General features: G+C 37.5%; 1 pseudogene; it reads left to right on the top strand.

The window, feature by feature from the left end:
* Positions 1–13241: 13241 nt before the first annotated feature.
* On the top strand, positions 13242–18174 carry LOC127674500 (deoxycytidylate deaminase-like; annotated as a pseudogene).
* The last annotated feature ends 4629 nt before the right edge of the window (positions 18175–22803 follow it).

The raw sequence follows: 22803 nt of genomic DNA, 5'->3' as shown, positions 1-22803 counted from the left end.
CCTTTTGATGGTGTCCTTTGCCGTACAGAAACTTTGTAATTTTATGAGGTCCCATTTGTCAATTTTTGATCTTAGAGCATACGCTATTGGTGTTCTGTTCAGAAACTTTCTCCCTGTACCGATGTCCTCAAGGGTCTTCCCCAGTTTCTTTTCTATTAGCTTCAGAGTGTCTGGATTTATGTGGAGGTCCTTGATCCATTTGGATTTGAGCTTAGTACAAGGAGACAAGGATGGATCAATTCGCATTCTTCTGCATGCTGACCTCCAGTTGAACCAGCACCATTTGTTGAAAAAGCTATCTTTTTTTCCATTGGATGTTTTCAGCCCCTTTGTCGAGGATCAAGTGGCCATAGGTGTGTGGGTTCATTTCTGGATCTTCAATCCTGTTCCATTGATCCGCCTGCCTGTCACTGTACCAATACCATGCAGTTTTTTTCCTTCTTCCTTTTTTTATTCGATATAATTTATTTACATTTCAAATGATTTCCCCTTTCTAGCCCCCCATTCCCCAAAAGTCCTGTAAGCCCCCTTCTCTTCCCCTGTCCTCCCACCCACCCCTTCCCACTTCCCCGTTCTGGTTTTGCCGAATACTGCTTCACTGAGTCTTTCCAGAACCAGGGGCCGCTCCTTCTTTCTTCTTATACCTCATTTGATGTGTGGATTATGTTTTGGGTATTCCAGTTTTCTAGGTTAATATCCACTTATTAGTGAGTGCATACCATGATTCACCTTTTGCATCTGGGTTACCTCACTTAGTATGATGTTCTCTAGCTCCATCCATTTGCCTAAGAATTTCATGAATTCATTGTTTCTAATTACTGAATAGTACTTAATAGTAATTTAAATTTTTAAAAAATTGTAAAAAAAAAAAAAAGCAGGAGATAGCAGGTGTTGGAGAGGGTGTGGAGAAAGAGGAACACTCCTCCACTGCTGGTGGGGTTGCAAATTGGTACAACCACTCAGGAAATCAGTCTGGCGGTTCCTCCGAAAACTGGGCACCTCACTTCCAGAAGATCCTGCTATACCACTCCTGGGCATATACCCAGAGGATTCCCCACCATGTAATAAGGATACATGCTCTACTATGTTCATAGCAGCCCTATTTATAATTGCTAGATGCTGGAAAGAACCCAGGTATCCCTCAATAGAAGAGTGGATGCAAAAAATGTGGTACATCTACACAATGGAGTACTATTCAGCCATTAGAAACAATGAATTCTTGAAATTCTTAGGCAAATGGATGGAGCTAGAGAATATCATACTAAGTGAGGTAACCCAGATGCAAAAGGTGAATCATGGTATACACTCACTAATAAGTAGATATTAACCTAGAAACCTGGAATACCCAAAACATAATCTATACATCAAATGAGGTACAAGAAGAAAGGAAGAGTGGCCCCTTGTTCTGGAAAGACTCAGTGAAGCAGTATTCAGCAAAACCAGAACGGGGAAGTGGGAAAGGGTGGGTGGGAGGACAGGGGGAGAGAAGGGGGCTTACGGGACTTTCTGGGAGGGGGGGGCTAGGAAAGGGGAAATCATTTGAAATGTAAATAAAAAATATATCGAATAAAAAAAAACCCCAAATGCACTAAACAAAGAAAGAATATTAAAGGCAGTAAGAGAGAAAGGCCAAGTAACATATAAAGGAAGACCTATCAGAATCACACCAAATAACCCTATTAAAAAATGTGGTACAGAGTTAAACAAAGAATTCTCACCTGAAGAACTTCGGATGGCGGAGAAACATCTTACAAAATACCCAAAACATAATCCACACATCAAATGAGGTACAAGAAGAACGGAGGAGTGGCCCCTGGTTCTGGAAGACTCGGTGCAGCAGTATAAGACAAAACCAGAACAGGGAAGTGGGAAGGGATGTTTGGGAGAACAGAGGGAGGGAAGGGGGCTTATGTGACTTTCGGGGAGTGGGGGACCAGAAAAGGGGAAATAATTTGAAGTGTAAATAAAAAATATATTGAATAAAAAAAAAAGATCCAGAAATGAACCCACACATTGATCCATCCTTGTCTCCTTGTACTAAGCTCAACTCCAAGTAGATCAAGGACCTCCACATAAAGCCAGACATTCTGAAGCTCATAGAAAAGAAACTGGGGGAAGACACTTGAGGACATCAGTACAGGGGGAAAGTTCCTGAATAGAGTACCAATAGTGTATGCTCTAAGAACAAGAATAGACAAATGGGACATCATAAAATTACAAAGTTGGCAAAGGACACCATCAAAAGGACAAATCAGCAACCAACAAATTGGGAAAAGATCTTCACCAACCCTACATCAGATAGAGGGCTAATATCCCACATATACAAAGAACTCAAGAAGTTAGACCCCAGAAAGTCAAATAACCCTATTAAAAAATGAGGTAGAGTTAAACAAAGAATTTTCACCTGAAGAACTTCGGATGGCGGAGAAGCATCTTAAATAATGCTCAACTTCATTAGTCATTAGGGAAATGCAAATCGAAATAACCCTGAGATTTCACCTTACACCAGCCAGAATGGCTAAGATTAAAAACTCAGGAGACAGCAGGCATTGGTGAGGATGTGGAGAAAGAGAAACACTCCTCCACTACTGGTGGGGTTGCAAATTGATGCAACCACTCTGGAAATCAGTCTGGTGGTTCCTCAGAAAACTGGGCATGTCACTTCCGGAGGATCCTGCTATACCACTCCTGGGCATATACCCAGAGGATTCCCCAGCAGGAAATAAAGATACGTGCTCCATTATTTTCATAGAAGCCCTATTTATAATAGCCAGAACCTGGAAAGAACCCAGGTATCCCTCAACGGAAGAATGAATGCAAAAAATGTGGTATATATACACAATGGAGTACTATTCAGCCGTTAGAAACAATGAATTCATGAAATTCTTAGACAAATGGATGGAGCTGAAGAACATCATACTAAGTGAGGTAACCCAGTCTCAAAAGATTAATCATGGTATGCACTCGCTAATAATTGGATATTACCCTAGAAAATTGGAATACCCAAAACATAATCCTCACATCAAATGAGGTACAAAAAGAACGGAAGAATGGCCTGGTTCTGGAAGTGTAGCAGTATAGAGCAAAACCAGAACAGGGAAGTGGGAAGGGTGGATGGGAGAACAGGGGTAGGGAAGGGGGCTTATGGGACTTTTGTGGAGGGGGGGGGGCTGAAAAGGGAAATTATTTGAAATGTAAATTTAAAATATATTGAATAAAAACATATTAAAAACGAAAGAAAGAAAGAGGAGCACTCCTCCACTGCTGGTGGGATTGCAAGCTGGTAAAAACCATTCTGGAAATCAGTCTGGTGGTTCCTCAGAAAACTGGACATGACCCAGCTGTGTCCTGACCCAGCTATACCACTCCTGGGCATATACCCAGAAGATGCTCCAACATGTAATAAGGACACATGCTTCACTATGTTCATAGCAGCCTTATTTATAGTAGTCAGAAGCTGGAAAAAACCCAGATGTCCCTCAACAGAGAAATGGATACAGAAAATGTGGTACATTTACAATCAGCTATTAAAAACAATGAATTTATCAAATTCTTAGGCAAATGGAACTAGAAAATGTCATCCTGAGTGAGGTAACCCAATCATAAAAGAACACAGGTTGTATGTACTCACTGATAAGTGGATATTAGCCCAGAATCGTGGAATACCCAAGACACATTTCATATATCAAATGATGCCCAAGAAGGAGGAAGACCAAAGTGTGGATACTTTGGTCCTTTTTAAGAAGGGCGATAAAAATACCAGTGGCTCACAGTCAACCAATGAACTGAGCATAGGGTCCCCAATGGAGGAGCTAGAGAAAGGACCCAAGGAGCTGAAGGGGTTTGCAGCCCTGCAGGAGGAACAACAATATGAACCAACCAGTACCCCCAGAACTCCTAGGGACTAAACCACCAACAAAAGAGTACACATGGAGGGACCCACGGCTCCAGCTATATATGTAGCAGAGAATGGCCTTGTTGGACATCAAAGGGAGGAGAGGCCCTTGGTCCTGTGAAGGCTCCATGCCCCAGTGTAGGTGGAAGCGTTAGTGGGTGGGTTAGTGAGCAGGGGGATGGGAAACTAGGAAAGGGATAACATTTGAAATATAAATAAAGAAAATATCTAATAAAAGGGGGGAGGGCACTGATTGCCTCCTCTTCCATTGATGATAAGGTAATCCTGTGCTACATATGTAGTTGAAAGACAATGATAAGAGTTATTATTTTAGTCATCCGAGATGACTTAATTTCTGAGATTAGTTTATATTTTAAGAGGGCATTCAGACCAGTGGTTCCATTTTTAAAAATGAACAAATAAAACTAGCTCAGGGCTATCCAACAGAATCTCTAATAAAGTGATTTAAGATTGTACTAAAAGCACTATGTGTTAACACAACAATTTTGCAAAAGATACCTCTAGCAATTTCAGTAACACATAACTTAGAGATTTTATAGGGAAAGTCCAAATTTGAAATTTCTTTGTTTGGTACATTATTTATTAAAAATGCATTAAATCTGTATTTAATGAATCTAGACATTCATAGACACAAAATATGTAGTCAGTTTATAATATAAGGCTTTAACTTTTAAAATAAGTTTAATATCTATCATGTTAAATTTAACATTTTAATGAAAAATGGTAACTTTGAAAACTAAAATAATATTTGCCCATAAAAATCCAACATATTTTATTTAGTTAGATACAGCTTTATAAATATACATTTTTTTAATTTTGAAGAAGCTATAGGAATATTGAAAATAAATTTTATTCATGAAGTTAAATGTGGAGCAATTTAAGAAATTTGAATCATTAGAAATTGATCTTTGGTCCTAAACAAACCAAAATGTTATAACTATTTTAACAAAATAGCAGAAACACATGAAAATTTTATTTTAAAATTGAAGACTTTGATTCTTTAATAACTGCAATTATAAAAGCTTCCATAAAAGATACTTTTTATTGTCCACAAAAGTGAAGCTTAATAACTTTTCATTCTTTCAAGAATTTTGACTGTTCATCTAAACTGCATTTTCTAGGATACACACACACACACACACACATATATAGTGTAGCATCCCAATCTGGAGGAAGGACCAGAGTTGGGTTCTTAGCACCCATACTGGATAGCCTGTTGTTCCCTGTCACTCCAGTTTCAGGAAACCTAACCTTCAGGAAACCTAACACAGTTCTGCTCTATAAACACACAAGGACATATACATGCACACATGCAGAGTTTACACAGACATATACAAAATTGAAAGTGAATCTTCAATGTCTTGTAAAAGGGCTAATTAAGAAAATCTCAGCTCAAGTGTATTTTAGGAAAGCAATTAGTAGGCTCTTATTAGGATGAGAATTATTAGGAATAATTAACAAAATCAGAATAATAGGAATATTATTCATTAACAAAATCAGAGTATGGGTTAGTTAGTTTTATTTTTGTTTAAAGTCACTTTTCAAAGAGAAATATATATATATTAGTGAAATATATATTATATATATGTAATATTTATATATATTAGTGTAGAGTGGATAATAATTAAGAAAGAGTACTGCCTGCCAGGCCTCTGGAGCAGCAGGAATCCAGTGCTCCTCTCTGCATCCAAATACCTGGTGAAGCATGACTCTTAAACTTGAATAGTTAACCAAATATATTAATGTATATAAAACTCCCAATTATATAATGTTGATTTATAAACATAAAGTCTTATCCCAATATTTCTAACCACTCCAAAACACCAGAAATATGTCTGAAGCCATCTTGATATCTACATCTCCCTCTCTCTCTGCTAGTGTGGTCTACCAATCCTCTCTCTCCTCCCCTCACTTCTCATATCTCCTCCTCCTCTCTCCCCTTCAATCACTGGCTTCTCACTGCCTCAATGTGAATGGATAGGAAATATGGTACAACTTTAGTGTTTCTCCTATGTGGCCTCTATGGTGCTAATTTTTTCTACCTAAAATTATATCAATTTTAAAGACATTCACAAGAATCTATACATATATATTATATATGTTAAATATGTATTATATGTTGTTCTGTATATGAGAAACAGTGGCAAACACATAAGGCCTGCACCACATTGTGCTTAAATTATATGTATATACTAGAACTCTGTTCTATGCCAGTAATTACTGATCCGAGAGTGGTTAAAACTTCCTGATTTTGAGAAGTTTGAAAATAAAAAAATACCAGAAGTTCTCAAGGACACAAAAACAAGGCTGAAAACCTCCTTATAAGGTTTCAAAATTGTGACCTGGGGCAAAGTTTTCCAAAGGATATTGGTCTGAGAAGGAACTTGCAGAACATCCTAACCTCAAGGCTAGCTGGAGAACAGACTTACAGAGCCAGAGTCCATCTAGTTCCTATAGACATTTGCTCTTAAAGAGAGATAACATTCAAGATTTTAGCAATGCAAACAGAGGAATGAAGCATTAGACAGACAGGTATTAGAAAGTAGAAACAAATCAGCAAGAAATAGTACATTTTTTGCAAATAAGCAAAACCTCAAATTAGAAGTTATTCCTAAGAAAACAAAACACAAACCTAGAAGATTTCACTGAAATAGAACACAATTCAGTATCCCATTACTACTACCATTACTACTACTACTACTACTACTACTACTGTTGTTGTTGTTGTTGTTGTTGTTGTTTGTTCTCTTAATGAAATATCTGAGGCACATTGGCTAAACAAGTATGAGATTTATTTAACTCACAGTTTGGGGAGGTTTAATGTTCAAGATGGCTTAGCTTTACTGATTTAGTGCCTGGTGAGGTCAGTGCATGTCACCATATTTGGATAGATGCCTGTGTCGAATACAGTGGTCATATATCCAGACAGAAAAACTGTTGTAATGTACTACTTTCTGAGCCAAACTGCCATTATCTTCATTCGATTAAATGTTCCTAATTGCAAGCCCTCTTATATACTGTTGACATCATAAGGCCTTTGGATCTTCACCTGAGTTTCCATCTATTTCTCATAGCCATATGTATGAATTCTGGCCTAATTTTTCACAGCCTTGGTGGCTCCACAAACAGCTAAAATATATATGCCAGGAAAGACTAGGGGAATGGTGCTATATAAGCAACAGCCAGAAGAGAAGCAAAAAATCCAAGCTGGGTGAAAACTTTCTAGTGTGTCTGCTTTTGGGTCAGACAGTCTTATCAGCATTTCCTTACTTATTGTCTGTAAATAACCCCAGGACCCTTATTGATCCCTGGAATACTGTGGATAAATTGCAATTTGGTTTGTCATTAAGAAGTTGGGAAATAGGAATAGCTATTCTAGCAACAAATTCTAAGAGTACAGGAGTCTCTAGGCTTGCATCTTTTCTAAGGAACCTATCCTGAGAACCACCTTGAGGTTGATGGGGAATGATGTCCCACTCCAAATTTCTCACTAGGTCCCACCTCTTAAATTTTTAGACATACCTGGGAACTAAACTTTTAGTGTGGATACTTAGGGCACAACTAAACAATATCCAAACCATAGCAAGAGTGAATTTGTTGTTTAAATAAAGATATTTGTTATTATGAGCACATAGAAACCAAAATGGACTATAAAAACATCATTACTTAAAAAATAATAATAAGTGTCTTCTCCAAGCCAAGGTCTCTGTTTTACAATTTTTGACTCTTTTTGCAATTCTGATGCTTCTCACTATTAAAGATATTCTCTTATTTTTATTAGTTCTTTGAGAATTTTGTACAATGTATTTTTGATCATATTTACTCCCTTCCTTTAAGTCTTCCTAGATCCATTCATCCTTCATTACTAACCTATAGGTTTAGACATTTTTCAAAACCCACTTTTAATAAGGGTTCTCAAGTGCTTTGATCCCCCCTCCCACGTCTAGCCCACCATCCAAAGGTAGGAGAGAAATATGGTAAATAGGACAAGGGAATGTAGACCTGTTTAGAAGTAGTTCCTTGGAGAGATTCCAGCAGTACAGTTCAGCAGTGTCAGGATACCAAACATAAATCAGCAGTGGTGACACGATTCAGAAGAAACAGTCAGATCTCTACCAAATCTGCACTAGTCATTGCGAGTGACTAGAACCAGCAGGGATGCCAAAAGAATTTCTCTGCCTGCTTCTCTCAGTGAAGTGAAGAGCAACTAAGACATGAGACCAACAAAGCATTGCAAAGGAAGCTATGCAAGAGTACCTTCACTGTCCGTAGAGTCCTATTTATATACTTATCATGTGTCCTCCCACAGATGATGCCGCAACAAAACACCATATGAGTCTGCATCATATGACAAACCAGGAAACATAAATTATAGAATACCTTCATATTGGGAATAAGGGAAACAAAAAAAAAACTTATTTGAGATATCATGAAGATAAAGTGGAAAGGGATTACAAAGCTTCACATTCATTTTCAGTGTAATCTCAAGAACATTGTCCAGGTTCCAAGGATCCCTGTATTATCATGCAAACTCGTGTCACTCTCCCGACTGGATTGCTACATTGGTAGTGAGTTGTCCAGACTCCTCAAAATGATGTGACTTAAAGGTCTAGGGCCACATAAACATCATATACTTTAAATTAATTCCCCTAAAAATTTGCATTAGAAACTATGACAAGGGATGGCTAATTGCCACTCCATTTTCCCCATTATTTGAAGATTTCACTAAGATCACCTTCATATATCTTAGGAAGTTTGCCCCTCAATTCTAGTTGTCTTTTCATACAAAACCTCCGTCAACCCATCTTCACTCTTGCTCCCTACCTGAGCCTGTTCAATTCTCCAAAAACCCAGTCCACTTATAAAATCTATTCTATTTCCCCCTCCCAAGGAAATCCATGTATCTCCCTGACCCAAGTTCCTTCTATACTTAACCTCTCTGGGTCAACAAATTGTAGGGTAGTTATTTATTTAATGGCTAATATTACATACAAGTAAATACATTCCATATTTATCTTTCTGGATCTGGGTTATCGCACTCAAGGTTATTCCTAACTGACCATCTCTTATCATCAAATGAAGCTTTCAGTACTGGGATTGTGTTATATTGACTTGTTATATATTGAGTTGTGTTATAACTGAGTTGTTGGCTAAAGGAGTCCCATAGAAATACCCAAACAACACAGATTGTTGCCAAGACAATAGGTTGCTCTCCACAAACACACAGCAAGTTCCCATTGCTGGAGACAACACCCACAGGACTCATCGGACATGGAGCAGTCAAGTTGGTGCCTACATAGAACTTTCACCCCTATGTTCTAGTGTCTTTGGTATGGAAAGATAATTTATAGGCTATCAAAAAAATATAAACACCAATCCAGCCACAAGCTCTATAATCTACAATGCTGTCTTGCCTGAAAAATGTGCTAGGACAATAGTGGTATAAAGCTCACTAGAGTTACCAACCAATATCTGATTTGACTTAGCCCCCCCCCCCTCCATGAGATGCAACTCATACTCAACACTGCTTGGGTAAAAAACAACCAGAGACTAAATATCCAAGTGACCTAGTGTAAAACTGAACACTATTGCTATTAAAACAAAAAACAGTAGTAATAAACTGACTCCTAATGATATTATGCTATAGTCATAGATCAGTGCCTTATTCAGTTATCATTACAGAAACTTCCTCCTTCAGCAGATGAGAATACAGAGACTCACAGCCAGACATTACATACACATACAGAGATATGTAAAGAAAGGTCTTGGAATATACACAGATCTAAATTGGATATCTCCACCAAATCCCTCTCCTTGAATCTTCGGGAGCCTCATAGAAGGGGAGACAGAAAGAGTGTAAGAACCAGAGAGGAAAACAAGGCTCTCTAAATCAACTGCGCAAAGCTTATACAAACTCAGAGACAGAAGCAGCATACACAGAGCCTGCATGGGCCTGCACCAGGTCCTCTGTGTTTATATTATAGATTTCACTTTAGTATGTTTATGAAACACCTGATTGTGTGAACAAATGCCTTTCTGATTCTTGTGCCTTCTCTCAGAGCTCTCTTCCTTTTATTGGGCTGCTGTGTCCAACTTAGATATGATTGTTTTTGCTTCATCGTATTATCTTATTTTGTCATGTTGAGTTGTTATCTCTTGGAAGTCTGTTCTTTTCTAGTGGGAGACAGAAACTGAGTGGATCTGGATAAGAAGCTAGGTAGGAAGAACATGGAAGGTGTAGAGGGAGGGGAAACTGTAATCAAAATGTATTGTATGAGAATATAATCTATTTTCAATCAAAGGGAAAATGTTGATGATTCAAAAATGGCCTTAATTTATAAAGGTGATAATGGTGGTGGTGGTGGTGGTGGTAATGGTGATGATGATGATGATGAAGATAGCATTGACAATGGAGCAAAGTGATGTAACAGACCATGGCATAGTTTGTGGAGGGGACAGTTGCTAAAAGTTAGAGGAGAGGCTGGGTTACAGATAGGTCAGGTCAAGACTCTGACTAGAATGAAGTAAACAATAGGAGGAAATAGCTCTGGAACAGATTGGGAACATAGCTCTGTAGCAGAGTGCTTGCTTGCTATGTGTAAAACTTTGGGATCCATCCCAGCTGGCTTAAAAACATAATAAAGACTTGCAGTGAGGCAGGACTAAGAGGGTATAATGAGTAGTGGGTGCGAGATGATAGGCATGTTGGAAGATGTCAGAAAGAAACCAACTTTTTAAAAGTCCCTGCAATCTAATTGGATAGAACAGGAACAAGTAAGAACAGTCTCAAATTCAGTAGTAACTATATTAAAAACTTTGATAATTAAACTGGGGAGAATTTCTAACTCCAGATTCCAATTTGCTGCTGAGTCTAAAATGTCTTCCCTGGTTTCATGATGAAGCAGGCAGCAGACATCTGTAACTTCAGCAAGAGGTGACTGGGTGGAATACAGACCCTACCAGCTGTTGGGATTCCAAACTTATTTTATTTCTGAACATCCAGTTTGTCCTGCCTGCCTTTGCTCTGAATCTTTTGATCATGGTAAGCCAACATGATTTCTCAGCTGGCTCAGGAGGGATGTTGCTCATTGAAAATTAATAAATTGACTCTGGTTTCTAACCTTGTCTCTAGTGGTTCAGTGAGTATAAATCAATTTCTTAAGGCAATTTGCGTCCAGGGAAGCCAGTGCCACGGTGTTTATGACTCTATAAAGCTGGCAGGAAAGCTCTCAGGAGGAAATGGTGATTCAAAGGTAACTGACTTAAGGGAGGACATACTGCTCTATGGCCTTGCTATTTTAATGGTCTAGGCATTGGGCATTGCCACAGAATCGACCGAGAATTGTTCTCAAGATGGAAATATCATGGTAATTGCAGATGAAACTTTAGTAACAATGGTTCATATAAAGTTTGCAAGAATTAACTTTCAAGTAATTGAATAGTTATGTAAAGGACAGTTTTGTTATTGCTTTTTGAGATATGGAATTGCTGTGTCATTCAGGCTGGCCTTGAATTCATGACAGTATCACTTCCTCAGCCCCCTAAGTGTTGTTATGACAGGTGACTACTACACCTGGCTAAAGAATTACTTTTGAAGTCATAGTGTATCACATAATAACTACATGAATTTGGATGTATATATTTCTAATACTGCCTCTTAAACAGAGAAATAAGGTTTTAAGGATTCAGTTACTGAAATAGCAGCAGTGAACTCTGGTGATAATACAATGAAACAGTGGTCCAAGGTTGCTGAGTAGCAAAGAAAAACAACTCACATTTAGGGCAGGAATTCGCCCTAAAATTTTGAGAAAGTGACCAATATGGAGGAATTCACACTTTGAGAAAGTGACCAATATGGAGTAACTATTCCACTTTTATTATCTTATTCCTGGGGAAACCACACTTGTGGCATAGCATTGTGATATAGCTGAAATTCTTCTGTGTTTTTGGCTACATGGACTAAAAGAAGTTGCTCAGGGACAAAGGATCTATTAGGCACTGAAGGAGAATGCCGCCCAAAGAGGACAGTCTTTTTATTAGTCCTATATACAACAGCTAAGATATGAAATTGACTGAGCCATTAACTGACAGATAAACAAAACAAAGATGATAAAGGTATACACACATAAATAGGAGTATTATGTGATTCTAAAAAAAATATTGCCATTTCTTTTACAAATTGGGAGAAATTGGAACTTAGGCAAAATAAGATAGACACTAAATACAAAACATGCATGTTCTTATTTGTAGGTGAAAGCTACAATGTTAATTTGCAGAAAGGGAAGTAATAGTGGTCACTGAACAAGCAAGTAGTTAACAATAGAATATAATGAAGAGCAAAGAAATTAGCACAGTCTTCTGTAGCTATCTTATTATCAAAAAAGTTCCAAAAACATACATTATAGGACAAAAATCTTCCTCAGCAAATACTGATGAATAAAACTGGATATTCACATGCAGATGATGACCCTTCACCCCTACCTCTTGAGGACCTTTGTGTCAGACCTTTGAAACTACTCAAGGAAATCATAGAGAAATACTTCACAATGAGGCACAGGCCAGCGACTTGGAATACAGCTCTAATAGGTCAGTAAATGTGAGAAAAATTGGCAAATGGGATGTATGAAATTGAAAAAGGTTGTGTTCAACAAAGGAAGCAATCAACAGGGTTTTAATCAATGCAAAACATTTCCTAGTTTTTCAAGACATAATAAAATTAGAAAAACAAAGGCAATGTGCTAGTGGTGAAAGTATAAACATGTAGATCAAAGGAACTTAACACTTGGCACAATTACTTTTGATGCCACTCAGATGAGAAAGTCTTTCCAGTAAGTGCTTCTGTGGTTCTAGAATGACTGAATATGTTTACAAAAAAATTAACGTTCAACATACACTACGTCTGTGATTTTCTATTTCCCACCAATCATCCCTCTCATTATCTCACCCTAAACAGTATAAATCATTGATATTTTTTTTGGAATTATATTTTTGTTGTCTATAGAGCTTTTAAACAAATGTAATGGGAAAGGATACAATAATTTCATGCTTGTTACACTCAGCATAATTCTTGTGTGATATGTTCAAGTTGCGTGTATCTTTGTGTGCTTCCTTTTATTTATAGGTATTATTTTACTTTATAAATGTACGTTTGTTTATCAGTAGGTGTTAAATATTGCTATCCTTCTAAACTTTCCCCATACATTTACAGACATAAATGTGTTTAGACACAGTATATGTAGGGAGATGTGTCATTCAGCTCTCCCTTTAAGAGAACTTGCATCAGGGGATTTAGTTGATTGGCAAACTGGGCTGTAATGTGTACATCATGAAGACTGTAGTCATACTTCCTCCAGAATATTCGGAGCCCAAGACTGAGCATTCAGGGAGTACTGGAGGTGATTTCGTCAGTAGACTTCCACTCATGGGCTCTAAATTAGCGTGGCAAAAGTATTATCAGATTTTTCAGCACCTCTCTTCTTTTACATGTATTAAATATTCATATTTTTTAATTTTCAATTCCACTTGTATTATGTGTCAGAAAGGAAAATACAGTAAATAAAAGATAAATTGACAAAAAATGTTCCATACATGTTCATCAGTATTAATATTTTCATTACTTAAAATTTCTGCCACTTTGATGGGCAAAATGTTCTTTTATTCAATTAGAATTACTAAATTATAAGTGACATTTGAATATCAGTTCATGTGTTGCTGTCATTTGAATTCATTCTGTGACTCCCTCATCTCTCTTGTATACTTTGCAGCCATGTTGTTTGACTTTTAGTCTTTTTGGGTTATTTGTTAGTCCAGACACTAATTTTTGGGAAATGTTTTCTCTTATCCTGTCAGTTGTTTTACAATGCTTATGTTGTTGGGCTTTTTTGCTGAAAAGGCTTCCCATTTTAAGGTTGTTAAGTTCACAAATACTTTTATAGTTTCTACATTTTGTTACGTGTCTAAGAACCTCAGTAATTCAAATTTATAAACATTTGCCTAGAAAACATCTATAGTTTTACATTAGGGTATTTAGTTAATGTGGAATTACTTTTGCAAACAGTATCAGATAAGAATGAATATATAGATTATATTGCTATATTAATTAATATATCCATATATATATATATGCTGATTTTTTCAAGACACTATTTCTCTGTGTAGCCCTGGATGTCCTGGAACTTGCTTTGTTGATCAGGTTGGCCTCAAACTCACAGAGACCTGCCAGCCTCCTAAGTGCTGTAATTAGAGATGTGTGCCGCCACCACCTGGCAAGAATATTTTTTTAAAGGACAAGCAAATATTCCCAACTTATGTCTTAACTCCAACTATTCTTTCCATATTAAGGTGAAATATCACCTCTACTATACATCAATTCATATCAATATCTGTATTCATATCTATTTAGATCTGCATTTCTAGTGTCTGTTCCTGGTATCTTCTCAATTTATTTCATTAATTAAAATATTTAGTACCAATTATAAAATCTTAGTTATTGTAGCTTTATAACAAATTTTGATATCTGTTAGGACATAGCTTTCTTTTCTACTTTTATTTCCAAAATTTCTTGGCAATATTTATGCATTTTCTCTTCCAAATAAGTTAAAATGATCTCATTAATTTTTATGTAAATAAAACAAATTAGATTTATTGAGATCTTTTAGCATTTATAGAGCAATTTGGAGAGCATAGCCATTATGTTAATACTTAGTTGGCCTGTCCATGTCAATACATATCTCTAAACTTATTCAAATATTAAAATACCCTTAAATAATTTTTGTAGGTTTTTGTTCCATATTAGCACTACATACTTTATCAGGTTTATGTCTAGACTTTTTATTTTAGGCTTGGTTGAAATTATAAATATTATCTTTCTAGAATATTTTCTAATTGGAAATTACCAATGTACATTGATTTGATATCTGAATTCTTATATGCACGCCTGTGCTGTGAGCCCCTTTTCTTTTGTTTTTTATACTTTGTTTATTTATTTTTGTTTGCATTTGTGCATATGTGGAGATCCACCTGTGCTGTTGCATATGGAAAGATCTGAAGAAAACTTTGGGAAATCAATTCTCTCCTTCTACCATTTGGGATTTGGGGATTAAACAGGTCATAGCAACAAGCACTTTTACTTCCTGAGGCCCTGTTTTAGTTAGAGTGACTATCACTGGGATAAAACATGGTGACCAAATGCAATTTGGGGAGTAAAGGGTTTATTTGGCTTACACTTCCATATCATTGTACATGATCCATTGAAATCAGGACAGGAATTTAAGCAGGGCAGGAACCTGGAGGCCAGAGCTGATAAAGACACCTTGGAGGACTGCTGCTTTTGGGCTTGACTAATATGGCTTGCTCAGCCTTCTTTCTTATAGAACCCAGGGCCAGCAGTCCAGGGGTAGCATCACCTACAATGGGTTGATGAGCCATTTCCCATCAATCACTAATAAGAAAATGCCTTATAGGCTTGTCTACAGACTAGTCTTTTGGAGGCATTTTCTCAACTGAAGTTACCTCAACTCAAATGACTCTAGCTTATGTGAAGTTGACATAAAACTAACCAGAGAGCCCCATTACTGGCCCATGTTGTCACTTTTTAAAGCATTCCCATACTTGGCCAAACCTACTGGGCAAGTGAAATTCTACCTATAGCTAATAAATCCAAATATTGACTCAGCTCTGTTTTGAACTTTACTAGTGTAGGCTGTATCTACTTCTCTTTCCACAGTAGAAAGGAAAACAGATTTTACTTAATTCCAAGGATGATTATTATCTAAGAGCATCTATTCCTTGTTTCATGCATCTTGTCCTCCATGGAGCTCCCTTCATACCCTCAAACTTGTTGGTTTACACTAAAGCTCACCATCTTCAGCTTGCTGAGCTAGCCTCTTACTAAATAACGGGAGATGCGTATTGCTGCTACTGTTTTATTTAATTTTTTTCCAGGTCATGTCATTCTTAGATTGTTATATTTCTAAGGTTTTTGGCACACAGTGGGTGCTATATAAGTATTGGCTCACTGGTTTCAACTTCTAATGTAGTAATACTACAAAATAAAATAGAACTGGTACAAGTCTGGGGCACCGATTCAGTAATAGAACACTTAGTAAGAATGTACAAGGTCCAGGATTTGTCCGAACTTTAAAAAGCTTCAAAGAATAGGCAGAACTAAAAAATAAAATTGAAATGAGTGTTCAAATACTCAAATAAAGTAGGTCTCGTGTTCTGTATTTTATAGGAGTGTTGCACTATATAAGGAGTAATAGTGCTTCTCTAACTCTAGGGGACACTCAGGTTTCTTCAACTCTAGAAGGGAGGAAGAAATAAAATAGATGTCACTGGCTAGAAATCGCCAAGAACATGGGGTTTAAAGATAGGTTTTATTTTCCCTTTAGGCATGATTTTCAGAATGATCTACTGGAAATTGGAGATCAAAAGACTCAGTCTCTATAAGATTCTGAGGAACCTGTGCAGGAGCACGTGAGAGGGTCAGCTCCTGAGTCACAACTCTGTTCTTTAACATCCCCAGCCCAGTCCAGCCTGAATCTAGAGTAAGAAGCAACAGGGAGTTACATTGAGACCAATGAAATGGAATAGAAAGTGTATGTTGGCCTGGAGTGTCTATTCTCTGAGCAGTATGTTCTTTGAGGACATAGCATGATGGTCCACAGCTGGTCAACGAAGCAGAATTGTGGGGATCCAGCCAAGATCTTTTCTCATCAGAGGCAAAAGTATAGTCAGGGCCAATATCTCTTCTAATTGTTGGCAGATGTGACCAGACATCCATTTTATTTTTAGTGACTAACTTGAAGTTCTGAAATGTGAACTGTGTTTACTATCGTTTGGAAACTGGAACAGATATTTGAATACTTAGCTCTTCAGATCCCAGCCCACAATCCTAATAGGCTCCCCAATCCTCACACCCATTCACATCTGTGGCTCCTTTCTGTCTGTTGACATGCCTCTGAGATGCTGCCTGAATCACCGCATAAATCCTATCCTGTTTGTCTCCATTAGTGTATTCTATAAGCTCACAAGCTTACTGTTGGGTGCTTTGCAAAAAATTTTTTTAATGTACTTAAAGTTTACTTTTACAGGTAACATTAAAATTTTCTCTATGTGTCACATCATTCCCATTTTACTTCTTTCTTTCCTAGAATCAGCTATGGTAATTAATTTATTATGTATGATTTTTACTACTTTTTATAATTTTATTATTTTGTCTTAGTTTCATTTGCTATTGCTGTGATAAAATATCTTAACCAAACAACACAAAGAGAAAGTGTTTATTTTGCTCTCAATTCCAGGTCAAAGTTCATCATGGGAGGGGGAGTCACAGGAAGAGGTGTTCAAAGGAAATGATTGCTTTACATCTATAGTCAAGAGCAGAGCCCCCCCTTCCTGACTTCCTTCTTCAGCACTGCTGTGACAGGGGTAAGGCTGAGGGGTGGACTGGCAGAAGAGATGGCTATGTATGCCCTCACAGAAGACCCAGCTTTTGCTCAACTCAGCTTGCACATAAGCGGCCAGTTCTGGGCTCATCAAGGAATGGGGAAAGTGTGTCCCCAGATTCTCATGGCACCCGCATGGTGGGGAGGATAGAGACAGGAGAACCTAGAACAGAGTTGAGGAAGTTGCTTGGCTGTGCCTCCAGTTAGGGCTGATGTGTAGCAGTTTCTCCCTAGACTAGTGACATTGCAGTGAGTTTCCTCATTCTAAAGCTGCTTAAGATGGCATATAACTTCTAGACCTAACATACATTTTCTGAAAAAAAGAGATGACTATATGGAATGGCCTGAGTATTACATAGTAGTGGCCTTCTTACCAGCACAGTGAAGCAAGGATTCAAATTCCCAGAATACGGAAAATAAGATTCTTGGGATTCAATACTATGGAATGTCAAATGGGTTCAGTGATGATTTGTTGCCTTAGAGAACAGCAGAAAATGAGCTGGCTACTGAATATCTTTATGTGTGCCATGCCAAGCTGAATTCCATCATGAACAAGAATTCGGCTGATATGAAGGACTGCAGTATGCTCACTGCCTTTATCCCATGTAATGAATGTGCTGAGTTCATCGTCCAGGGAGGTATACAAGAAGTTATTTTCATGTCAGATAAATACCATGACATTGGACAATGGGCATTAGGCTCGTGTTTAAATTGCCTGGGGTTACATTCAGAAAATTCACACTGAAATACAGCATGATTGTCAATGACTTTAATTCAGTTCATAGCTGCTTGAGTCAGAAGCCCCAGTGAACTCTATCTTGTTAAATTGCAAGAAGATGAGGACTCTTCTAAGAAACTGCTGGTGCCTTTCATCTTGAAGTTGCACATAACTTTTTAATAGCCAGCGCAGCATAAGTAGACATCTAAAGAATATAAAACCTTGAATCTTCTTTACTGTCTTTACTGTCTCTTGGATCTACATCTGTTTAAGCTATTGATTTGGTGTGATTTGGAAACTAAGGGCTTGCCCACGGTGCTGGGTTGAAGGTTTCTCCACTGCTTAAGCCTATCTGGCTGGGATGTGTCTCTTCAGAAGAATGCACAGCTCTGCCACCATCCAAATTTCAACAGCCACTCCTTGCTACTTCATGAGCTAAAAGGACATACAAATAATTGCTTTGCTTTCTTAGCAGGGGCGAGCAGACATATTGATGAGAACAGCTGACCCAAATGAAGCATACCTTGTTACGCACTTGGGGAAATCAACAGGATTATAGGACCGAATGATGGCAACATGAAAGTATATGCTCCAGAGTTGAGGGGAACTCTCACCCACCTACATGGAGAATGGTGATGATGGCATGTGTCCTGGAACCATGATCTTTACAACTGAACCAGGAATATCTTCTCAGTTCTTGCTCTCCTGACCTACACAGGGCAGTAATTCAGTATCCGTCCGGAGGGTAGGAACCCCTGTAGTTCCAGCTTCTTATCCTTAGTTTGTTGATCTCATAGCTCTGAAAACTTTTTCCAAGTAATAAGTAATTCTTAGAGGAGGCAGCTTACCCTTCCCCCACTAGACCAAGCACTGTGTGTGGTGACAGCTGATGTTATATGGATAGGTGATGTGGGGGCAATCCCCCATCCTGTTTCTCCTATTGCTTGAAAACATGTCACCCATGCTCCCTGTGCCAACATGGTTATATACAAACAGAGAGTATATTAATTCCTGTCCTGGAAGAGAATTGTGGGAAATTATGTTCGCCTGGAAGTTGTCCATTCTAGATCCTCTGGAGGCTGGGGTTCATTTGTGTCTCTGGTGTCGTGCCTTTAGCCACACAAGCAGCATCTTCCTGTTCAATGTGGCTTGGGAATGTTCCACTGTGTACCTGGTTTGTAATTTCACTTAAATTCTACTAAGCATGCTCAGTGCCTTTGATAAAATGGTTTCTTAATCTTAAAGATTATTACCATGTGAGGGTGACCTTTCCATTTTTATTTTGTTTTTAATATTTTTGTATTTTACTAAAATTTACCAGCGTGTGCAAATATATATTCACACACATACACACACACACACACACACACACACACACACAGAGTAGAGTAGGGAATTATGGCATTCATGCTAGTGCTCAACTTGTTTTTGCCATTGGTCCCACAACCAAATTAAGATTTGGTTCACTACATAAGATGTATTTGTTAATATTATTAGAATTTTTACACTCATAAGCAAAATATTATAATTATAAGCTGAATCTCAGAATCTTGATTAGGAATAGGAACTCTGAGCTGATATTATAATTCATTCATTTGTAAGCATTGTGAATTTGGGACAATTAAGTATCATTATCATTTCCTCATTTGTCAAATAGAGATGATAATACTAGTTATTCCATAAGAGAATTATATGTGTTATATTGGTTATCTATTGCTGCCAAACAAATGCATTGGGTATATGACTATAATTGTTTACATAGCACATGCCAAGTCAGTTTCTGGTTCTATGTAGTATACAAAAAATTTACTGGCTTAAAATAAAAATATTTTTAACAATGAATTAAAATAAAATCATTTTTATAATTCTGTGAATGTGGCTGAGTAGTTCTCTTCCTACATATTCCATCACTTTAGGAGTCTAAGATGGCTCCTTGGTATGACTGGCAGTTGGTGCTAGAACAACTGGAGCTGTTATGATGGATGCCTACAAGTGTTCTATTGATGGGCTGTGGGTTTATCACAACCTGGAGGTTAGATTTTTATGAAGTGTCACCAGGGAGAGTATTAAAAGAGGAAACAATAGATGCTAGAAGGCTTCCTCAAACTCAGTGTTTTAATGTGGCAAAATATCAGTACTTCTTGAGTACAGTAATCTTATTTCAAGCACACAGAGAAAATATATTGGCAAAATTAAGTTATTTATGGATGTAGGACTGAGTTTCCATTTACTTCCTTATTGTCAGCTATAGAAAAGGAATCACTGTCCTTAGCTGTTGCTGTAAATTTTTGGCAGTGGAACTCTGTCATAACAGGGAGAATCCCTTTTCACTGTTATATTAAAGGTTGGTTATGTATACAATATAACATAAATGCTAAACTGATGATTTCATAATCTTATTTTAATTGTCAATCTTTTATTAGTTATTAATTTACTTTGTCTTGATTGCAGCTCATAACTTCCCCCTCCCTCTTCTCCTCCCAGTCTCTCCCTCTCTCCTGATCCTACCCCTCCTCCCTCCTCAGAAAAGGAGAATTCTCTCATGGATATCAACCAGCCTTGGCATATATAGTTGCAGTAATCCTAGGCACATCTTCTATTGAAGTTAGACAAAGCAGGCCCATTAAGGGAAAAGGTTCCAAAGGCAGCCCTTTCTCCCTCTTTAGGAGTCCCACATGAAGACCCAGCTGCACAATTGTTACATATGTGCTGAGGGCCTAGGTCAGTCCCATTCATGCTATCTGGTTGGCAGTTCTGTCTCTATGAACCCCTCTGGGCCCAGGTTAGTTGATTCTATAGGTTTTCTTGGGCTGTCTTTGATTGATCTAATAATCTTTTACTTAGAACATACCTCATACACAGAGTACATATTAAATCCTATTCACAGGCACTGATTACATTCTAGGGGGAAGCATGCATTCAAGGGGGAACTTGGGTCATTTTAGAATTCTGTGTATTACAATTAGCAAAAGGATATGAATAGGGAAATTATAGTAATACATCTATTCCTTAATATATGAAATATATTATCAGTAAGGTAAAATACAATGCTTTTCTCTTTGTGAAATAAATGAAGAAGACTGATCATTTCTATATGTTGTTCTTGAAAGTGTAAATCAGTCTAATCATTCAGAAGGGCAGTGTGGAACTTAATTCTCATCATTCATATTCCCTAAGTGTGTGTTTCTACCACCAGAAGGAATTAGCTTAGATGATGCCCGAAATAGGGCTGTTTTTTCTTGTTCTTCTTGTAATCACAAAAGGATTTATAATGATGGTAAGTGCATAATAATGCAAAATCAGAATTATTATTATGTAGACTCTGTGGGCCTCTTTAAGTATTTAGAAATACGCTCCTTCCAAAAGCAGATAAAATGTTTGGAATCCTTTCATAAATAAGATTCCCATATTCTGATGTTGAGTTTCTTGGGTCTGAGTATTTCATCTCACATTCATAGCAATCACTATACAATTTCTAAGGCATCATCCCAGTCTGCTATTGCGTGAGACATGTATGAAAAAGATCGAATGGAAAGGTTGTGGTGATCTTTCTGCTAGTTAAAAGTGCTTAAAAGGTGGGCAGGTGGGGGAGCACCCTCATGGAGGTGGCTTGTGGAGAGAAAACTGGGAAGGGGAATAACATTTGAAATGTAAATAAATAAAATAATCAATAAAAAAGGTTTAGAGGGAACTCTGGTTTGCAATGGTATTTTACATTGCAAAGCAAGGTGGAGAGACTGAGCATGGGATAAGGAAACAGGTTGCTTATATTGTAGCTTCCTTGACTAATCTCCCATGACACCTAGCACATTATTTTTTTCTGTATGTGAATCCTCATTTCCTTATACTTACATTGAGAAGTTTGGATTATATCAATTCTTTATCCCTTTAACTGCATGTTCAAAACATACAAGGAGCTTTAAAACAATGCTGACACTTGGAACTTTATCCATGAAAATTTCAATATGAATCTTTGGGGAACGGGGACAAAGGGACTGGCATTCTGTAAAGGTTAACTAGCCTTATTGCAGGAAATTTTTCTCTCATTCCTACAAAATGTCTCAATTCAAATATCTGTGACCCTATTGTTGTTGGAAAGTTCAAATCTTTCATTGTTGGAAAGTTCATCATTTTTAGTGGTTATGACAACCCTTTCTACAAATTGGACATTCAAGGTGTATGTGGATCATGGGGCTCACAGAGAATGTGGTAGAGCCAGCTAACAAGGACTGGTGGGAGAGCAAAGCCTACATAGGATGGAATTGATGTTTGACACTTTCTCTCTCATGGATGGTAAGCTCTTTATGTGACTATCAATAACTCTGAGATGCTGAACATGGGAAACTTTGGTCATCACTAGGTCAGATGAAATGCAACTAAATCCTTTTCCTCTTATCTCAGCAATGGCAGCATTGAAATAATCCAAAAAAATCAAAGGAATACAAATGATAAAAAACAGTGTGCATTATTTATAGAGAATATGGCTTTAAATTGAAATCTAAGTGATGCATTGCCTAGCTGACTCACAGCATTTAAAACACTGGACCCAATTTCTCATCTGTTCCCTTAAAACTAGAATTAGATTTTGTTGTAGCTCAAGACATCCAGAATTTGGCTTAGAGTACATTTAAACAAGGTGTTGAGCCAAGTGTTCAGTTATTTGACCTAATTACAAGGCAATCTCCTTTGTCTGAGGTTTGTGCTGCCCTGTGCTTCCTGTT

This window comes from Apodemus sylvaticus, chromosome X, assembly GCF_947179515.1.
Source record: "Apodemus sylvaticus chromosome X, mApoSyl1.1, whole genome shotgun sequence".
Taxonomy (NCBI): domain Eukaryota; kingdom Metazoa; phylum Chordata; class Mammalia; order Rodentia; family Muridae; genus Apodemus; species Apodemus sylvaticus.
Note: the sequence above shows the minus strand (reverse complement) of the source record. Positions and strands in the feature narration are given on the sequence as shown.